Here is a 21,415-nt window from a genome sequence, read left to right on the forward strand (position 1 = left end):
GGCTGGTATCAAAAGGACAGGACACAACAAGTGCTGGCAAGCATGTGGCAAAAATGGATCATTCACATGTTGTCGGTGTGAATGTAAATTGGCCCTGCCACCATGGAAAACAATACAGAGGTTCCTCAAAATATTATAACTAGAACTACCACTGGATGATCCAGTAATTCCACTTCTGAGGTACCCAAAGAAAACAGAAACACTAATTCCAAGATATATGCACCCTTTTGTTCGTTGCAGCATTACTGACAATAGCCAAGATACGGAAACAACCTAAGTGTCTATCAATGGTTGAATGGATAATGAAGATGTGGTACATATATACAATGGAACACTACTCAGCCATAGAAAAGAGAGAAATCTTGCCATTTGCAGCAACATGGACAGACCTACAGGGTATTATGCTAGGTGAAATAAATCAGAGGAAGACAAATGCCATATGATTTCACTTACATGTGGAATCTAAAAAACAGAACAAATGACCAAATGAAATAAAACAAACTCAGATACAGAAAACACTTTGGTGGTTGCCAGGGAGGAGGGAGTGGGGAGTGGACAAAATGGATGAAGGGAGTCTAGAGGTACAAACTTCCAGTTATAAAATAAAGAAGTCATGTGGATGTAATATACAGCATGGAGACTACAGTAAATAATATTATATTGCAAATTTGAAAGTTGCAAAGAAAGTAAACCTTAAAAGCTCATTACAACAAAAAAATTTTGTAATGGTAACAGATGGTAACTAGACTTACTGTCTGGTGATTATTTTGCAATGTCCACAAATACTGAGTAATTATGTCATACACCGGAAACTTGTATGTGTAAATTATAATTCAATTTAAAAAATAGGGACTATGCCATGGTTTATAAAAATATTAGAAAGCCTGAGTGGGAAATTTAAGAACATGGAAACAGGTTATCTATTGGAAAAGAGGGTGTTAAGCTTTACACAACACCAGATGCCTCTCAGGAAACTTCTAAACTGAGGAAATAACTGTAGGTGGTTCCTTATCTGAGGGTAGCAATTCTTATTTCACATGACCTTGTCTCCTGGCCAAAGCCAACTGGACCAATCAATGTAGAAGCTAACTGGGAGCCCACAGGGTGGGGTGGGGGGCCTTTATGAAAAAATTCTGCCTAAATTAAGGGTAATTAGCTGGACCAGAAAGATTCTGCAGTACTAGAAGTAACTCTGGAGTACTAGAGTTACATGAAAGTAATGTACTGTGACAAAGAGAAGAGAAACAAAGCAGCACTCAGAAGCAGAGGCAAAGAGAACACAATGGAGAAGCATCAGAGTCGGCAGGAAAAGACACCTGTTTCTAGGGGAAAACCACTAGCTTTTACAGATTCACTAGAGAAAGTAAAGCCTAACCATTGGCTCTCTTCTCTTTCCCCCTTTCTCTTTTTCCTTTGCACTTTTCTCTCTCCGTAAGAAAACCTGAATCTTTTTTGTTCCTTACAATCAAAGAGCCTGTCCAACACAAAATAGATACTTAAATCCCTTACTTTATTAGGAAGCCGTTACAGAACAAATGGGCAAAAGTAGGCAGTCAGGCATTCGATGATTTTTTGAGAGCTTAATCAGGTACTGTGATAGACTCTGAGGACACAGGGTGGGCAAAACAGATACGATACCTGGCTCATGAGCTTGACACTCAATTTTCAGGGTTCTATCAACTAAATATATTAAATAATGACAATCTTAAACTGCTAAAGTTTCAGAAAGAATAGGCATCTAGGTTTTATTTATAAAGTAATAACAAATATATATATATCTCAATCTGCTGGTCAAGTACACTAGAGGACTCCATGTAAAAAGGAGGAATTTAGAATTTCTAATATTGAAATTCTTGTCTACATCATTGTAATTATTTCTTGTCTACATCAACAATAATCTGGATTTACCCAGAAAAATAATGTAAAGGAAAATAACAGATTTCTTCTTTTTGCTAACCTCTGAAAGTTACAGAAAACAAAATTTCAAATACTCTACATCACATCCTAATGCACTAGTATGCAAATTCCTTGATGACTGATCATTTCAAATGAAAAAAGTAGTTAGAGAAACTAAATGTGTGGACAAATCATAGGTTTGAGGTATTTACAGGTTTTATTTGTATTATAAAAAAGACATAAAATTCAGAGAAAATATTGGGAGACAAAAATAAGCTACAAGTGTACAAAAAAGACTGGGGCCACAGAATGATTTATTACTAAAATTATTCGTTTATAAAAATCACTATCTGATACATTTATCAACTGAATTTACCTTTCAGTGTTTGAAATTGTTATTTTGTCTACAAAAATATTTTCTGGAAAAGGAGATATTTAAATCTAAAATAACATTTTTATTACAAATGGAACTGCATCATACTGATCTTTTAACCAATTGATAAGCAACTAAAACTCAATTTCATTTATGACAGTATTCATTGGTTTATTTATTCAGCAAACATTCATTGAGCATTTACAATGTATAGGCACAGCAGGGTCACAAGTATGGATTAGAATGGCAGAAATGCATACGACTGACTATAGCATGTAATATATCCCTAACAGATGCACACACAAAGTGATGGGGGAGGACATCATTTCAGCAACTGTCATTGTTGAACATTAAAGTTATGTACAGTTTTCACTATCTTAAATAATGCTATGAGGTATAGACCTTTGCACACAAGATTTGGGGACACAGTTTGTGGTATTTAGATAGTTTCTTTGGGAGGATTCCCAGATGTGAATTACTGGAGTTCAGGTGATAAAATATCTTTAAAGTTCTTGTTACATTCTGCCAATAGGCTAACAAAAATGTTTTACCACTTTTCTCATCAGCTGAGAAAACGTCCACATAGCCCATTAATTTCAAAGTGAAAAACAGCATCCAAAAATGTGTTTGAAACTTTTTATTAAATACATATGTGAGGTAAAATTTCCTGAGCAGAGATGTGGATCAGATCTCTAAAATTGTTTTTTAATAATATAATTCTGGGGATGATGTAGCCCCTGGGCCTGAGACAAAAAAAAAAGCAAAACAAGGCAAAACAAAAACTCAGCTGGGAAGTTACTGCAATGGCCCAGGGGAGAGATGATGTGGCCTAAGAGAGCTGCTCATACCCTGAAGAGAAGGGAAAACTAACATCATTTTTAAGTTTTACCATCGTGTACCCTTCCTCAGTTGCATTTTTAAAATGGCAGCACTGCTAACACCATCGGCCCAGGCCCTGCCTCTGCGTGAGCAGCCTCTCTCTGGTCAGCACTGGACTGTTGTCCCACTGGGCTGCTTTGTGTATTCATATGAAGGCGAAGAACAGAAATTAAAAACGATCAAGGTGACTCATGGATTCTGCTGTGAACTCGCTTCACTGATTGTTTTTTTTTTCTCCACCTATTTTCTATCTGTTTTTAAAGCTGGTAAGAGCAAACCCAAAAGAAACAGGATGACACCACTTTAAAGCCACATGTGGGAGTTCTGGTCCCTGGTAATGCATCATAATACCTTTCCTCAGCTTTTATTTCAAATCCAAATGCCTGAATGGAGTTCCTACTTCATTCATATGCTGATTAACTTTCCTCAAGTCTCTAGACTTGTGTTGCCTTCTATGGAAGCCACTAGCCACATATGAGTTAAATTTAAACTAATTAATACTAAATAAAGTTAAAAATACAGTTCCTCAATCACGCCAGTCCCATTTCAAGTACTCAACAGCTACATGTGGCTATGGCTACAGCACAGGGCAGCACAGACACTGCCATCTGCCACTGCGGAAGGTTCTACCACATTAAGTGCTTGCTCTGGGCCCATCATTTGATTTTTTTAAATGCTAAATGACCACCTGTTATTGGTTTGATAGTCACACCTACTCAATCCATAACCAAACATTTTAATGTAATTGCAGAAATGGTTTTAACCAAATTAAGAATGAACCCAGATAGGGGCAATTCAAGAAAAGGAAAAAAAACAACAACAACAATCAGCCAGTTCCAAGAATCCTTGTCTCAATTTCTGTTCACATTACAGTCTCCAAAAAAATATCAAGAGCTCCCCCCACCTTTAAAAATTATGGGAAAAAACACATAAATGAGACTATCCTCTTAGCAAACTAAGTGTACAGTACAGTTTTGGTAACTGTAAGCACAATATTGTGAAACAGATGTCTAGGCCTCTTCCGTCTTGCATAACTGAAACTTGGTATCTACTGAACAGCAACTTTCCATTTCTCTCGCCTCCCGGCCCTTGACAACCATTACTTTCTGCTTATTATAAGCACTTCCAGATCCTAGGTGAGATGCTCCCCTGCATCACCAGCCTTCTCGCCTCTTGCACAACGCAGATCTGACCCTTCCTGCGCGACTCTCCTCTTGCTCAGCCCGCACCACGCAGAAACATTCCCACTCACTTTGACCACTTTCACACTTCCCTGAGACCTTCCCTGCATTTCTTTCATCAGTTTCCATTGTCTCAGGTGAGTTTCTCCTCTGTGGCTTAGATCTTCTTTACATAAACAAACTTCTACTGAATTGTGTGTCAGTCACTATATGGGGGCTGGGGGGAAATGGATTCAGGAGAAAAATGGGCATGTGAGATGAAAATGAGCAAGCCCTGTCCCGGACTCCTGAATCTTTTCTATCCAGCTAGGAGCGAGGTCTTCTCTGCCCTTCAGTTCAGTTTTGGGGCATTTTGAACTGCCCATGCCATCTGTTTGTATTATCAGCACCTTAAACTCAAAATGTTCAAAACTATTCTTCTACCTCAAACCAGCTGTTCCTCTTCACTTTCCTCTGTAAGTTATACAATCACATGCACACCAGTAACCCTGGCTCCGATTTACAGTTACCTTTCACTCTTCATCCTAGGAGTCTGCATTCAGTTGCCATATCCTGTAACTGCCTTTTCCCAGCTAAACCTTAATGTCAACCTTAAAAGAGTCGAGAAATATTTTTTCCTTAGAACTGAGAATAATGTTGGTTCTAGGTCTTAGCTTTCCCTTTCGTTGGGAGGCGTGGAGAAGACAATGCATAGAAAAATGTAAAAAATGCAAAGACAATACAAAATAAAGACTTGTTTTTTTCTTCTGCCAATTCTGCCTAATGTAAAACAAAACACCCCAAACAAGAAAAGATGTACTTTAACAGATGCTACTCTAATAGAAGAAGTCAATGGTTGTTCTATTAGAGGAAATAGCCTGCAGCTGTGCAAAGTTTGAGGAATAATATTGCCATATTTTCCTCTCCTTAAGCCTTGTTTTGTTCTATGATACAGCTTTGTTTAGCATTAATTAGTCCTGAGTTCAGCTACTGGGATGATGCAAAGTTACAAAATGGTTAAAAATTCAGGAATGAACTTAGCATAATAAATATGTATTAAGATAACTTCATAGAAATAAAAATTGATTAAAACTGGGAAACCAGTAAAACCAACAAATTACAGTGGCAGAAAAGTTGGAAGATACTACTCTTTAGAGACTTAATTTAATGATAATGTTCAAATATCTAACTAAAAAGAAATTCTCTAAGATGATGACTTCAATGTTAAAAAATAAGGAGAATGAAAATTTTAAGGAATTTTGAACAATAGTAAATTTAATTGTGATTTGTTTTCAAGTATCTTAGATAAGTCACAGGATTTGCTTAAATTTTTTCCGTGAAATTCTATAATTTCAATCAAGAAAAAAGGTAGTTATAAAATAGGAACTGATACTTTCTATATGTCAGTTATATGTATTTTAAGAGAGATTTTAAAGGGTTGTGATCTCAAGAATGCTACCATAAGGGAAGATTCTTTTTTCAGTTATGTTATTATAGTTGAAAGAAGTTAGTTTGAAATTAATCAGATGAGAAAGATCATGTCTATTAAGTAATTCTCTTCTGGGAAACAAAACACTGAAAAAATAAGGATTAATTATATTTAGAAAATTGCTTATTTTGACACTTAACAGGTAAGCAATTTACTAGATACTTTTATATAAATTAATCCCAATAGAAAATTAAAATACTTGGAAATTAGGAATTCTTAAAATCATGAGTCTTTACAGGTAATCAACTAATTACTTGCCCCTAATTGCCAAAGAGAATTAATAGCTGCATTAAGTACCAAATACTTTTTAAATAAATTATTAAATTTAATTTGCATTTATTTCTTCTTTAGTTTCATTTAAAAAGGGAAAAGCAAAAATATACATATTCTATTGAAATGTAAAAACTGTTTATGAACTTATCTCCATGGGAGAGAAAGAATATTGAGAGCAATATATGGGTTTTACATAGAAACACTTAAAGAATTTTAAAAATTTGTTTAATACATAAAAAACTTTGGCAAAGCAGAGATTTGACTCCACTGAACATACTAATCCGACAATTTTTAAAGACATCCTTATAAGATAGTTTCATATTTCAACTTTCTTTAACATATTATGACAAAATCTTAAATATTAAACATATGCTCCTAATAAAATTTTAAAATGTGTATAAGAAAGCCAATTGCAATTATCAATACAAATAGTAAATTTCAGTTGCTGACTCTATTCTTCAAAGATGTTTTAGCAGAAACCACTGTAAAAAGGGCAGGAATGGATATGTGACTCTGTGCTATGAAATAATGTGATACCATCTTTTTATTCTTTGGCACACAATTTCTGGAATAATGACGGGGTTTATAGAAATTAGTGATAATACATATTCCAGAGGGAAAGAGAAAAAGGAAAGGAACACAGAGATAAAAACTATCCCTGAGTGTGAAAAGATGAACAGGTTTTAAATTAGGTTAACTGCAGAAGACTGGTTAATTTTACAGTAAACTCAAGTCTGTCATTACCTGGAATATACACTATCTTCCCATCATCCCAAAATAGCTTAAAAGACTATTTAACAAAATTGTGACTTCTTCTAAACTTGATTAAAATACATATTGACCGTCATGATATTACAACTCACTGAGATCTAAGGTTATTTAGTGAGAAAAACTCTGGAAGCAGAAAATGGCGATGGCACTAGAGTCTTTCGAATCACACCAGCTCTCCTGTTACTTGCAGCTAGAGTGGCGCAAGGCACCACTGGGCATCAGAGCCCAGCCAGAAACTACAGGGTGTGGTAGAAATTCACCGGCACTCCAAAGAACACACAAACCCCTTCACAAGTTGGCCTTCCTGTCTCATTCTAAGGGCCTGAGACTTGAGGAGTCTTTTAACTGAGACATTAAAACCAAGACTAGCCAGCCCTTTCTGGAACTGCTCCAGCTCTAGGTAGCCACTTAAACATTGCAAAGATCTTGTTACCAACACGGTGAATTTCAGCCTTCTTAAACAACACATACTGATTAAAAACTTTAACTTGAAATCTTAAAACATTTCCACTAAAAGCATTGCATTTATCAACTGTATTTTAGTGATTCTTTCCCTTCTGGCTGTCAGCACCAGGTGGGCTAGGACAGCACCTTGTTCATCCTCGAGTATATCAACTTTAGTATGTATGTGGCGTGAGGTAAACTTCTGGTCCGTTTTTGAAAATTTTACATGATAGTCATTTGAATAAGAGGGCATTTTTTTCTATTCCATCTTTCAAAAAAATGAGTTCCAAGAAATAATGAGATATTATGATCAAGCAACTAATACTAAAAAAACAAAAAAACTGGGTGTGTCATTTGGTAAATTTTGTCTTACCAACCGTGAGCCTATGGATAGACACAACATCCTACTGAAAAGGTAGCCCTGAGTGCTACTATTACCAGCAGAAATCAGTAGTAGGAGTTGGTATAGTAGATGCAGATACGTATGCAAAAATGAATGGACCCCATCCCAGCACTAGAAGAATTAAAATTTATATCCATATAGCAAAGAGTAGCTAAATGAGTTAAATTTGCACTATAGATGAATTTCTAAAATGAACCTTTCCTTGGCTAGTACAAAACCCCTTAAATTTTACTTATTAGAACACATAGTGTACTTATTCAAAGTGTAAGAAGTTATTATATTTACACACTGACTGTGGAAAGCAAAAGGACTAAAGTATGCCCTGTACAAACACAGAGTGACACAAACCTGCAAAGGCAGAAATATTAAGAATACGGGACTAGCATAGTCTTTACACCATTTATACTATGAGCTAATCATTTAAACTGGAAGTAAATCTAAAATCACATTCATGTCCAGTGCCATTTGGAAGCAAGTAGCAAAGAATACACCTCTTTTTTGCACTTTCTTTGTAATGCCACAGACGAGCGTAAATCAATCAAGTTAGATCACCTGTAAATTAAAAATCAGTAGTTCTAACATGGTAGTTTTTTCTTCTGTGTTCTATGGAATTGAGATATATTTGAACCAGCATGTCCTGAGGCTCTGCCTTCCCTTTTTATCACTACTGAAATTCTACCCATTTTTCCTTAAGAGCCAACTCAAACGCCAGTCCTTTGGTGTCCTTGCACTCCTACCACCTCCCAAGCTCTTCTGTGAATGTTAATCTTTTCTTCTTAACATTCACAACTGCATTTTGTTTCTCTTATAGCTATTAACAGATTATCATTATCTCATCATTCCTTTCAGACCATAAATAGAGCTCCTTAAGGAGAAGGATCAATTTCTAACAAAATATCTGTAGCATTAGAGTATAGCAACATGAAAATTACAGATACTCATATATATTTGTTGAACTGAATTAAGGAGACAGGAGTCAGGCCCTTCCATCCCTTTTCATTCAACAGGGCAAATGCATCCTGCGGACTTGATGCAGTTCTCTGTGCTCTTACCGAGAGACACCAATAAATTAAACTAACGAAATGAACACAGTTCTGGAACATCAATTCACTACCTTCCTTGGGCTCTCTGGGTTCCCTATGGGACAAATATTCACTTTTCCCCATTTGTTTATTTTCTTATGTTGTTAAAACAAGTAATATCTGCAATTTCGTATAATTGGTACTGTTTTCCGAGAAACCAGGAAAAGATACTGCATGCTGTGACACTAATCTTGAACAACAAAGGCTCCTATATAAGCTCTTTTAAAATGTTGAGTCCTTTCTTTAGAGATGTAGTACTACAAAACACACAGTATTGTTGAATATGCTATTATTTGGGCTAAAGCTCAAGAAAATGAAGAGGGAACTATGTCTTTGCACCTGAGATAATACAAGTACATAGTAACTACCCTAACTCAATGTTCCCCCATTAACGTATAGATAATATACTTTCCTACCACTAACCATAAGATCTCTTTCCAGGTCTCAAGTATTAAGGGCTTTACTTCTATATAAATGTTTGGTTTTGTGTAATAAAAAACTCATTGAATTTTAGAAAGCTTTATCTATTAAAATTATCCCCCAATTAGATCAAAAGAAATTAGGATTTGGAGTTTTAGAAAGTAAGACTCCCATTAGAGAAAATTACAGCTACATAAAATTCTGATATTACTCATTATATTGTTGATAGCTACCAGTCTTGAAGAGAAACAAAAAAATATGCTGTGAATGTAGTTCCCTTGGTATATAAGGGAAAAGTAGAATTTTAAATAAAACCTCTATACTCAGCATCAATATCTAGGTTATAACTAAATCAAGGGCCTTTAGGTTATTCTAATGGAACACAGATTGACAGGATAGCTTCCAGATATTTCAAAACACTATAATTAATAAAACACAGGCCATTTGCTCAGCTTGAAGGAATCAGGGAAAAACATTAGATACAGTTGATTTCTGGAGATTTACAAAATCTCTAGATGGCATTTTAGCCATCTAAAAACCAGTATTTCTTTACACACTGAGTAGTCAAAAATAACAAGAACTCATGTTTTTATTTAAATTGAGAAAGTATCTTTCACCCAGTTTCCTGAGAACACAACCAAGCAAAATTAAAGTACGATTTTACACTGAATTATATAAACTTCAGTTTTAATGAAATTTAAAAGAAAAGCAGAAGTTTTTGTTTTTAGTTTTGAAAAAGGACATTTGTGTTTTAATTTTTGCCTGGAATAATCTGATCTGTATAGCAAATTCTCATTAACCTCATCTTTGCTATATTTTTTGTCAATCTCTAACTCTTTTTTTTTTTTTTGAGGGTTATACCCAACTTTATTTCCACAGTGGCAGGTCAGTCACTAACATCTCGTTCACTCAGACTGAGTCTGCATGCAGCAAGCTGATCTCTGCCTCTGGGCCCCTCTGCCTGCACCGCCGTCCTCTGGGGCCTCTCTGCCCACACAGCCATCCTCTGGGGCCTCTCGGCCCGCACAGCCATACTCTTGTCCTCTGTCCTCGGTGCTGCCACACCTCCAGCCTCTGCTCTGCTCTCTTGCAGCCCTGCCACCTTGTTGCCCAGAGCACTGGGCGGACCTCTTTATAGAGTCAATAGCAACTTACTGCCCACATGTGTGTAGTGAGCTAGCCAACCAGGGCCAGGTGAGAATCCTGGCCACAGGAACTTTAATTTTATCCACAGAGGGACTCAACTCCAATCAGCTTAAGCAAAAGAGAGAACGTGTTGGCTCATAGTAATGAGAAGCCCAAGGGAGATGCTGGCCTCATACGCTATTCACCTCCATCTGTGTCTCATCTGCTTCTCTCTTTAGTCGTTGCCAGAGCAGACAGGCTTTTTCCCTGAGAGGAGAGCATCCCCCAATTCATTCACATCCTTTCAGCAACATGCCTGGAAAGGCAAGGCCCCTGCTCTCTCTCTGGGAGGACTTTCATGCCTCAGACCTGTCCTTGCCTTCCATTCCCAGACCTGCCCCTATGGCCAGGGCCCAGGTGGCCAGCAGCCTGCAGCTTCAAGTTAGTTTTTCTTTTTTTTTTTTTTTTAATAATTATTTTTTATTGAAGGGTAGTTGACGCACAGTATTACATTACATTAGTTTCCAGTGTACAACACAGTGGTAAAACATTTATATACATAATTCTAGGTTCCAGCTATCACCCTACCAAGCTGTTACAATATCTTGACTATATTCCTTATGCTATACATTACATCCCAGTTACTTATTTATTTTACCATTGGAAGCCTGTCCTTTTTTTTTTATTTTTTTGTGAGGGCATCTCTCATATTTATTGATCAAATGGTTGTTAACGACAATAAAATTCTGTATAGGGGAGTCAATGCTCAATGCACAATCATTAATCCACCCCAAGCCTAATTTTCGTCAGTCTCCAATCTTCTGAGGCATAACAAACAAGTTCTTACATGGAGAACAAATTCTTACATAATGAATAAGTTACATAGTGAACAGTACAAGGGCAGTCATCACAGAAACTTTCGGTTTGGCTCATGCATTATGAACTATAAACAGTCAGTTCAAATATGAATACTCATTTGGTTTTTATACTTGATTTATATGTGGATACCACATTTCTCTCTTTATTATTATTATTTTTAATACAATGCTGAAGTGGTAGGTAGATACAAAATAAAGGTAGAAAACATAGTTTAGTGTTGTAAGAGAGCAAATGTAGATGATCAGGTGTGTGCCTGTAGACTATGTGTTAATCCAAGCTAGACAAGGGCAATAAAACATCCACGTATGCAGAAGATTTCTCTCAGAACAGGGGGGGTGAGGTTCTAAGCCTCACCTCTGTTGATCCCCAATTTCTCACCTGATGGCCCCCCTGCGACTGTGCCTGTCTTAGGTTGTTCCTCCCTTGAGGAATCTTACCCGTCTCTGGCTAACCAGTCATCTTCCGGGGCCATACAGGGAAATGTGAAGTTGGTAAGTGAGAGGGAAGCCTTATTGTTTGAAAAGGTTAGCTTTTTACTTCTTTGCATATTTATGCCCTGTGGCTTTTATGCCCAGCATTTGTCTTGAGGTATCTTTACCACTTGGAAGAGTTATGATACTCGGTAAATTTGATATGAGGCACGAATTCTATTTAAGGGTTGTAATTAGGAAGGAAGAAGAAAAGCTATAGAAGTAGCAGGCGGAATAAAACATGGGAAGATTGATTATTTATTTGACATATCTTCTTGTAGAGTAACTTCAGCACGTATAGGTTTTAAGCTACTACTTAAATTGCGCACACACATTAACATAATAGGAGTATAGTTACATAACCAAAGCATATCTGTAATTACCAGCCATCTCCAGTGAAACCAAGAAAACCAGTTAGGCACCTTAGGAATTTGTGAAAACTTATCTATGATATGGTGGATATTGTCCAACTGAACTTGAACCGTCTGAGAGAAATCAGACAAATTAAAACAACCCATTCCTGGGGAATGTTCACCTCCCTTATGTTCTTTTAACAGTAAATAGTCTGTAGTTGTAAGATTTTGGAGCGCTACAATTTGCACTTCTCCTAATTCTTGGTTGAGTTCCAACAGTATAGATCCAGTCAAATTTGTTGTTTTACTGTATGCACAGGCCAGCTTAGATATCTCCTTCCTCATTCCCATGGCAAGTCCAGGAACTGGTGGGATGAGTGCATCTACAGCTGTAGCAGTGCGTGGATCTTTGTTGGGGTTTTTTGATGATCATCTTCTGGCATGAGTCTTCCAGAGAGTGCAGATGTTGGAAGTTCTTTTTCATATCGTATCTTAGTTCATTTTCAGGGTAGCCCAATTAGGCTTTGATCCTCTGTATAAACACAAACAGACCCTTTGCCTACACTTTTATATGCCCTTTATACCCTTGTGTAGAACTCGTTGGAGTTTACCACGCAGGAACTGCCCCCCTTTTTTTTTTTTGCTTTGTTTTTGGTATCACTAATCTACACTTACATGACGAATATTATGTTTACTAGGCTCTCCCCTATACCAGGTCTCCCCTATAAACCCCTTTACAGTCACTGTCCATCAGCATAGCAAAATGTTGTAGAATCACTACTTGCCTTGTCTGTGTTGTACAGCCTTCCCTTTTCTCCTACCCGCCCCATGCATGCTGATCTTAATACTCCCTTACTTCTCCCCCCCTTATCCCTCCCTACCCACCCATCCTCCCCAGTCCCTTTCCCTTTGCTACCTGTTACTCCATTCTTGAGTTCTGTGATTCTGCTGCTGTTTTGTTCCTTCAGTTTTTCCTTTGTTCTTATATTCCACAGATAAGTGAAATCATTTGGTATTTCTCTTTCTCTGCTTGGCTTGTTTCACTGAGCATAATACCCTCCAGCTCCATCCATGTTGCTGTAAATGGTTGGATTTGCCCTTTTCTTATGGCTGAGTAGTATTCCATTGTGTATATGTACCACTTCTTCTTTATCCATTCATCTATAGATGGACATTTAGGTTGCTTCCAATTCTTGGCTATTGTAAATAGTGCTGCAATAAACATAGGGGTGCATCTGTCTTTCTCAAACTTGATTGCTGCATTCTTAGGGTAAATTCCTAGGAGTGCAATTCCTGGGTCAAATGGTAAGTCTGTTTTGAGCATTTTGATGTACCTCCATACTGCTTTCCACAATGGTTGAACGAACTTACATTCCCACCAGCAGTGTAGGAGGGTTCCCCTTTCTCCACAGCCTCGCCAACATTTGTTGTTGTTTGTCTTTTGGATGGCAGCCATCCTTACTGGTGTGAGGTGATACCTCATTGTATTTTTAATTTGTATTTCTCTGATAATTAGCGATGTGGAGCATCTCTTCATGTGTCTGTTGGCCATCTGTATTTCTGTTTTGGAGAACTGTCTGTTCAGTTCCTCTGCCCATTTTTTAATTGGGTTATTTGTTTTTTGTTTGTTGAGGCGTGTGAGCTCTTTATATATTCTGGACATAAAGCCTTTATCGGATGTGTCATTTTCAAATATATTCTCCCATACTGTAGGGATCCTTTTTGTTCTATTGATGGTGTCTTTTGCTGTACAGAAGCTTTTCAGCTTAATATAGTCCCACTTACTCATTTTTGCTGTTGTTTTCCTTGCCTGGGGAGATATGTTCAAGAAGAGGTCACTCATGTTTATGTCTAAGAGGTTTTTGCCTATGTTTTCTTCCAAGAGTTTAATGGTTTCATGACTTACATTCAGGTCTTTGATCCATTTTTAGTTTACTTTTGTATATGGGGTTAGACAATGGTCCAGTTTCATTCTCCTACATGTAGCTGTCCAGTTTTGCCAGCACCACCTGTTGAAGAGACTGTCATTTCGCCATTGTATGTCCATGGCTCCTTTATCAAATATTAATTGACCATATATGTCTGGGTTAATGTCTGGATTGTCTAGTCTGTTCCACTGGTCTGTGGCTCTGCTCTTGTGCCAGTACCAAATTGTCTTGATTACTATGGCTTTATAGTAGAGTTTGAAGTTGGGGAGTGATATCCCCCCTACTTTATTCTTCTTTCTCAGGATTGCTTTGGCTATTCGGGGTATTTGGTGTTTCCATATGAATTTTTGAATCATTTGTTCGAGTTCATTGAAGAACGTTGCTGGTAGTTTCATAGGGATTGCATCAAATCTGTATATTGCTTTGGGCAGGATGGCCATTTTGACGATACTAATTCTTCCTAGCCAAGAGCATGGGATGCGTTTCCATCTGTTAGAGTTCCCTTTAATTTCTCTTCAGATTGACTTGTAGTTTTCAGAGTATAAGTCTTTCACTTCTTTGGTTAGGTTTATTCCTAGGTATTTTATTTTTTTTGATGCAATTGTAAATGGAGTTGTTTTCCTGATTTCTCTTTCTGTTGGTTCATTGTTAGTGTATAGGAAAGCCACAGATTTCTGTGTGTTGATTTTGTATCCTGCAACTTTGCTGTATTCCGATATCAGTTCTAGTAGTTTTGGAGTGGAGTCTTTAGGGCTTTTTATGTACAGTATCATGTCATCTGCAAATAGTGACAGTTTGACTTCTTCTTTGCCAATCTGGATTCCTTGTATTTTTTTGTTTTGTCTGATTGCCGTGGCTAGGACCTCCAATACTATGTTAAATAACAGTGGGGAGAGTGGGCATCCCTGTCTAGTTCCCGATCTCAGAGGAAATGCTTTCAGCTTCTCGCTGTTCAATATAATGTTGGCTGTAGGTTTATCATAGATGGCCTTTATTATGTTGAGGTACTTGCCCTCTATTCCCATTTTGCTGAGAGTTTTTATCATGAATGGATGTTGAACTTTGTCAAATGCTTTTTCAGCATCTATGGAGATGATCATGTGGTTTTTGTCTTTCTTTTTGTTGATGTGGTGGATGATGTTGACGGACTTTCGAATGTTGTACCATCCTTGCATCCCTGGGATGAATCCCACTTGGTCATGGTGTATGATCCTTTTGATGTATTTTTGAATTCGGTTTGCTAATATTTTGTTGAGTATTTTTGCATCTACATTCATCAGGGATATTGGTCTGTAGTTTTCTTTTTTGGTGGGGTCTTTGCCTGGTTTTGGTATTAGGGTGATGTTAGCTTCATAGAATGAGTTTGGGAGTATCCCCTCCTCCTCTATTTTTTTGAAAAGTCTAAGGAGAATGGGTATTATGTCTTCCCTGTATGTCTGATAAAATTCCAAGGTAAATCCATCTGGCCCGGGGGTTTTGTTCTTTGGTAGTTTTTTGATTACCGCTTCAATTTCGTTGCTGGTAATTGGTCTGTTTAGATTTTCTGTTTCTTTCTGGGTCAATTGTGGAAGGTTGTATTTTTCTAGGAAGTTGTCCATTTCTCCTTGGTTTCCCAGCTTGTTAGCATATAGGTTTTCATAGTATTCTCTAATAATTCTTTGTATTTCTGTGGGGTCCGTCATGATTTTTCCTTTCTCGTTTCTGATACTGTTGATTTGTGTTGACTCTCTTTTCCTCTTAATAAGTCTGGCTAGAGGCTTATCTATTTTGTTTATTTTCTCGAAGAACCAGCTCTTGGTTTCATTGATTTTTGCTATTGTTTTATTCTTCTCAATTTTATTTATTTCTTCTCTGATCTTTATTATGTCCCTCCTTCTGCTGACCTTAGGCCTCATTTGTTCTTCTTTTTCCAATTTCAATAATTGTGACATTAGAGCATTCATTTGGGATTGTTCTTCCTTTTTTAAATATGCTTGGATTGCTATATACTTTCCTCTTAAGACTGCTTTTGCTGCGTCCCACAGTAGTTGGGGCTTAGTGTTGTTGTTGTCATTTGTTTCTATATATTGCTGGATCTCCATTTTGATTTGGTCATTGATCCATTGATTATTTAGGAGCGTGGTGTTAAGCCTCCATGTGTTTGTGAGCCTCTTTGCTTTCCTTGTACAGTTAATTTCTAGTTTTATGCCTTTGTGGTGTGAAAAGTTGGTTGGTAGGATTTCAATCTTTTGGAATTTTCTGAGGCTCTTTTTCTGGCCTAGTATGTGGTCTATTCTGGAGAATGTTCCATGTGCACTTGAGAAGAATGTAAATCCTGTTGCTTTTGGATGTAGAGTTCTGTAGATGTCTATTAGGTCCATCTGCTCTACTGTGTTGTTTAGTGCTTCCGTGTCCTTACTTATTTTCTGCCCGGTGGATCTATCCTTTGCGGTGAGTGGTGTGTTGAAATCTCCTAGAATGAATGCATTGCAGTCTATTTCCCCCTTTAGTTCTGTTAGTATTTTTTTCACATATGCTGGTGCTCCTGTGTTGGGTGCATATATATTTAGAATGGTTATATCCTCTTGTTGGACTGAGCCCTTTATCATTATGTAGTGTCCTTCTTTATCTCGTTACTTTCTTTGTTTTGAAGTCTATTTTGTCTGATATTAGTACTGCAACCCCTGCTTTCTTCTCGCTGCTGTTTGCTTGAAATATGTTTTTCCATCCCTTGACTTTTAGTCTGTATGTGTCTTTGGGTTTGAGGTGAGTATCTTGTAAGCAGCATATAGATGGATCTTGCTTTTTTATCCATTCTATTACTCTATGTCTTTTGATTGGTGCATTCAGCCCATTAACATTTAGGGTGACTATTGAAAGATATGTACTTATTGCCATTGCAGGCTTTAAATTCGTGGTTACCAAAGGTTCAAGATTAGCCTCTTTAGTATCTTACTGCCTAACTTAGCTCGCTTATTGAGCTGTTATATACACTGTCTGGAGATTCTTTTCTTCTCTTCCTTCTTATTACTCCTCCTCGATTCTTCATATGTTGGGTGTTTTGTCCTGTGCTCTTTCTAGGAGTGCTCCCATCTAGAGCAGTCCCTGTAAGATGTTCTGTAGAGGTGGTTTGTGGAAAGCAAATTCCCTCAGCTTTTGTTTGTCTGGGAATTGTTTAATCCCACCGTCATATTTGAATGATAGTCGTGCTGGATACAGTATCCTTGGTTCAAGGCCCTTCTGTTTCATTGTATTAAATATATCATGCCATTCTCTTCTGGCCTGTAGGGTTTCTGTTGAGAAGTCTGACGTTAGCCTGATGGGTTTTCCTTTATAGGTGACCTTTTTCTCTCTAGCTGCCTTTAACACTCTTTCCTTGTCCTTGATCTTTGCCATTTTAATTATTATGTGTCTTGGTGTTGCCCTTCTTGGATCCTTTCTGTTGGGGGTTCTGTGTATTTCCGTGGTCTGTTCGATTACTTCCTCCCCCAGTGTGGGGAAGTTTTCAGCAATTATTTCTTCTAAGATACTTTCCATCTCTTTTCCTCTCTCTTCTTCTTCTGGAACCCCTATAATACGGATATTGTTCCTTTTGGATTGGTCACACAGTTCTCTTAACATAGTTTCATTCCTGGAGATCCTTTTATCTCTCTCTATGTCAGCTTCTATGCATTCCTGTTCTCTGGTTTCAATTCCATCAATGGCCTCTTGCATCCTATCCATTCTGTTTATAAACCCTTCCAGAGTTTGTTTCATTTCTGCGATCTCCTTTCTGGCATCTGTGATCTCCCTCCAGACTTCATCCCATTTCTCTTGCGTATTTCTCTGCATCTCTGTCAGCATGTTTATGATTCTTATTTTGAATTCTTTGTCAGGAAGACTGGTTAGGTCTGTCTCCTTCTCTGGTGTTGTCTCTGTGATCTTTGTCTGCCTGTAGCTTTGCCTTTTCATGGTGACAGGAATAGTCTGCAAAACTGGGACGAGTGACGGCTGGAAGAACTTCCCTTCTTGTTGGTTTGTGGCCCTCCTCTCCTGGGAGAACAGCAACCTGTAGTGGCTTGTGCTGGGCAGCTGCGTGCAGACAGGGTTTCTGCTTCCTGCCCGGCTGCTATGGAGTTTATCTCCGCTGTTGCTGTGGGCGTGGCCTGGTTCGGGCCTCTGCTCCAAAGTGGTGGAGTCGCGTTGGAGGGGGAGCGGCCTGGAGGCTATTTATCTCCTTAAGGGGCCTCCCTGCTCCCTGCAGCCCAGGGGTTAGGGTTCCCAGAGATCCCCGGATTCCCTACCTGTGGATTAAGTGTCCCGCCCTGCCCCTTTAAGACTTCCAAAAAGCACCCGCCAAAACAAAACAACGACCACAAAAAAAAAAATTTTTAATTAAAAAAAAAAAATTTTTTTTAATTAAAAAAAAAAACAAACAAAAAACAAAAGTGGTCGCTCGTTTTTCTTTATTCTCCGGCGCCAGCCTCAGGCATCTGCTCACTGGTCTTGCTGCCCTGTTTCCCCAGTATTGGGGGCCCTATCCCTTTAAGACTTCCAAAAAGCGCTCTCCAAAACAAAACAGCAAAAAAAAGAAAAAAATGGTCGCGCGCTTTTCTTATGTCCTCCAGCGCCCGGCCTCCAGTGCCTGCTCACTGTTCTTGCTTCCCTGTTATCCCAGTATCGATGGCCCTGCCCTCTGGCCCGGATGGCTGGGGCTGGGTGTTCGGCAGTCCTGGGCTCCGTCTCCCTCCCGCTCTGCCTATTCTTCTCCCGCCGGGAGTTGGGATGGGCTCTCTGCTCCTGCCGGGCCGGGGCTTGTATCTTACCCCCTTCGCGAGGCGCTGGGTTCTCTCAGGTGCGGATGTGGTCTGGATATTGTCCTGTGTCCTCTGGTCTTTATTCTAGGAAGGGTTGTCTTTGTTATATTTTCATAGATATATGTGGTTTTGGGAGGAGATTTCCGCTGCTCTGCTCACACCGCCATCTTCCACCCCCTCCCCTCTGTATAACTTTTAATTCTTCAAAAACTCTGAAATGCAATTATTAACGTAGTAACTGTAAATTAAAGCATCTCCTAAAATAAACACCTTTTCCTATCCTCAGGTCCTAATAGGTAACATCTCTAGATTAATAAACAGTGTTCAAATTACATATTTGATAAATCCCTGAAATTTACACAATAAGTCTTATTTACCATGCAGTATAAAAGTAGAGAAAAACAACTGCAATCATCTCTTGAATTCAAAATTAAAGAGGAAAACTAGTTTTCTATTGAATATTAATAAACACGAGTTTTCAGAAAAATCCTGGAATGACTGATGTAATAAAGTAATATGCTATACAGACAGCTATAATACCTTCATTCACTTCCAGACTGAATGTATCTATGGCCACCTACACATACACTTTCTTCTCTGGCAATCTACCCACAGTTACCATGGTTATCAAATCTATGAGCTTTTGTTTTTACCTCAACGCATCTCTAATTTGCCATCACATTTAGATTTGCTCTCTGCCCCATCCTTCACTTAAACTATTTGTTGTACTTATTTCAGAACAGTAATAGCTCTTAAAGTTTTTATGAAGTACACATTTATTATTAACACAAACAAAAGAGAATGAAGAGAAGTAGATGATAGAAGTAATTTCTAGTAATCCCATCACCCAGAAATGAATACCACTTATTTTGGTGTCCATCCTACAGTATCTCTTTACCTTAAAAGTGAAAATGAAAAGCTTCATGTCCTTAAAAAAAAAAAACAACACAGGTTTTTCCAACTTAATAATCTATTATGGACATCAGTTCAACACATAGATCCACATCCTCAGAGATGCTCAGTGCTGCATTGTATATCACATAATTTGCTTAACTAAATTGCTCATGAAGAGTAACTTCAGAGTATTGAGCATTTTAATGGTAATACTTTAAAGGTGAGAGACAATTCAACTGGAAATTAACCCTATACTGAAATAAGGCTTAGTCAAGGAGGAAATACAGAAAAGAACAAAAAGATTACATGAGATAACGTGATCTTCCTCTTTGGACCCTAATACACAGCAACTCTCACTTTCCCTGAAGGCTCGATGGCCCAGCAGTGAGAACCAAAGCGTTCTGCTTCTTAAGCAGGTGTGGAAGCAAGAGGGATCTAGGGAGGCGGGCTGCCAGTGGAGTCTTTTTGACAGAAGAAGTGATCTATACAATCAAATTTGTAGGAGCCAGTTAGAAAAAAATGGCATAAATTTTTCAGCTTTTATTTTTAATCTTGTCATTGCTTCCAGTGTTCCAGAGATAATTCTGCTTAAATATGATAAGAAATGACCCCTGATTTCATCAGTATTTTTATTCTTTGTGAAAATAAAATTACAACTAGTTAGGCAACCTTTTTTTATCAGGCTGGACCCCAATCCTAAACTTACATCCAAGCTTCTCAGGTCTTCTATTAATCTGAAGGTACTAATTATCACTCATTAGTGAAGGGAAGGAATTACTGTATAGCATTTTTAAATACTCAGATAAAAAGTGCTCAATAAGAAAAGGTATGTTATGCTAGCTTTATCAGTCATGCAGTAACTGACAGGAAATATTCTCATACCTTGCTTTTGCTGTACTATTTTAGACCATGAAAATGCTTTTTTAAATTTTCTTTTTTTATGAGTCTCAAAGTCAAAAGCTGACTGCTCATTGCCATGGAGACAGTTCTATTTAAGATACTATATTAGTCCTTTCCTCACAGGAGAACAGAAAAGTGGTCACAGAAAAGTATCATTCTCCATGGTTTAGAATTAAGTAATTACATATGCCTCTGGGGCAGCCAACGCATAAGAGAATCTGGGAGGGGGATGAGGCATGCAATTTAAACAGTCCATTATTTTTCCTGAGTAAGATCACCAGAGGTTAAACTTAGTACTAAGTTAGAGACAATATGAGGAAAATTACATCAAAATTAGATGCAACCAAATAACAAAATTATTTATATTCGCTATCCTAGATAGAACTGCAACTAACTGAAACTGGTCTTTCCTTTTCAAAGAGCAATCTTTTAGCCTTTTGATTTATCTGGAGTACATGTATAATATACACTCCTTAGGATTGTTGTGTTTTGATTTTCAGGCTTCCTGCTATGACTTTCTGACATCCCATTTGTAACTGAAGAGTAAGCTACCAGCTTACAGATGAAAAAGACTGCCCATAATTTACATGCATATTTACTCTTAGCTAACAGACTCAAAACAATTTTTTAAAAACCCAATGATATCAAACCTAAAACTGTCTTTAGGGTAAATATTATTTCTCCTTCTTTTTAAGGGAAAAAACATCCAAGATAAATCTTCTTCTCCATGAAAACTTAATACATCAACATTCCTTGAAATAAAAATAATCTAAGATGGTTAAGACCTATCAGTCTAACAATGTTAACACTAAAACACTTATTTTTACATAAACAAGCAATCCCAAAAGATATTCTCAGTTTATTTCAATCATAAATGAGGTTCAAGACCCAACTCTATTTT

General features: G+C 37.7%; 1 protein-coding gene across 3 annotated transcripts in view; it reads right to left on the minus strand.

Moving 5' to 3' along the window:
* Positions 1–21,415, minus strand: part of LOC118933319 (sestrin-3-like) — a 63,850-nt gene that overhangs the window by 25,950 nt on the left and 16,485 nt on the right. The window lies entirely within an intron of this gene.

Source organism: Manis pentadactyla, chromosome 10 (genome assembly GCF_030020395.1).
Source record: "Manis pentadactyla isolate mManPen7 chromosome 10, mManPen7.hap1, whole genome shotgun sequence".
NCBI classification, from domain to species: Eukaryota; Metazoa; Chordata; class Mammalia; order Pholidota; family Manidae; genus Manis; species Manis pentadactyla.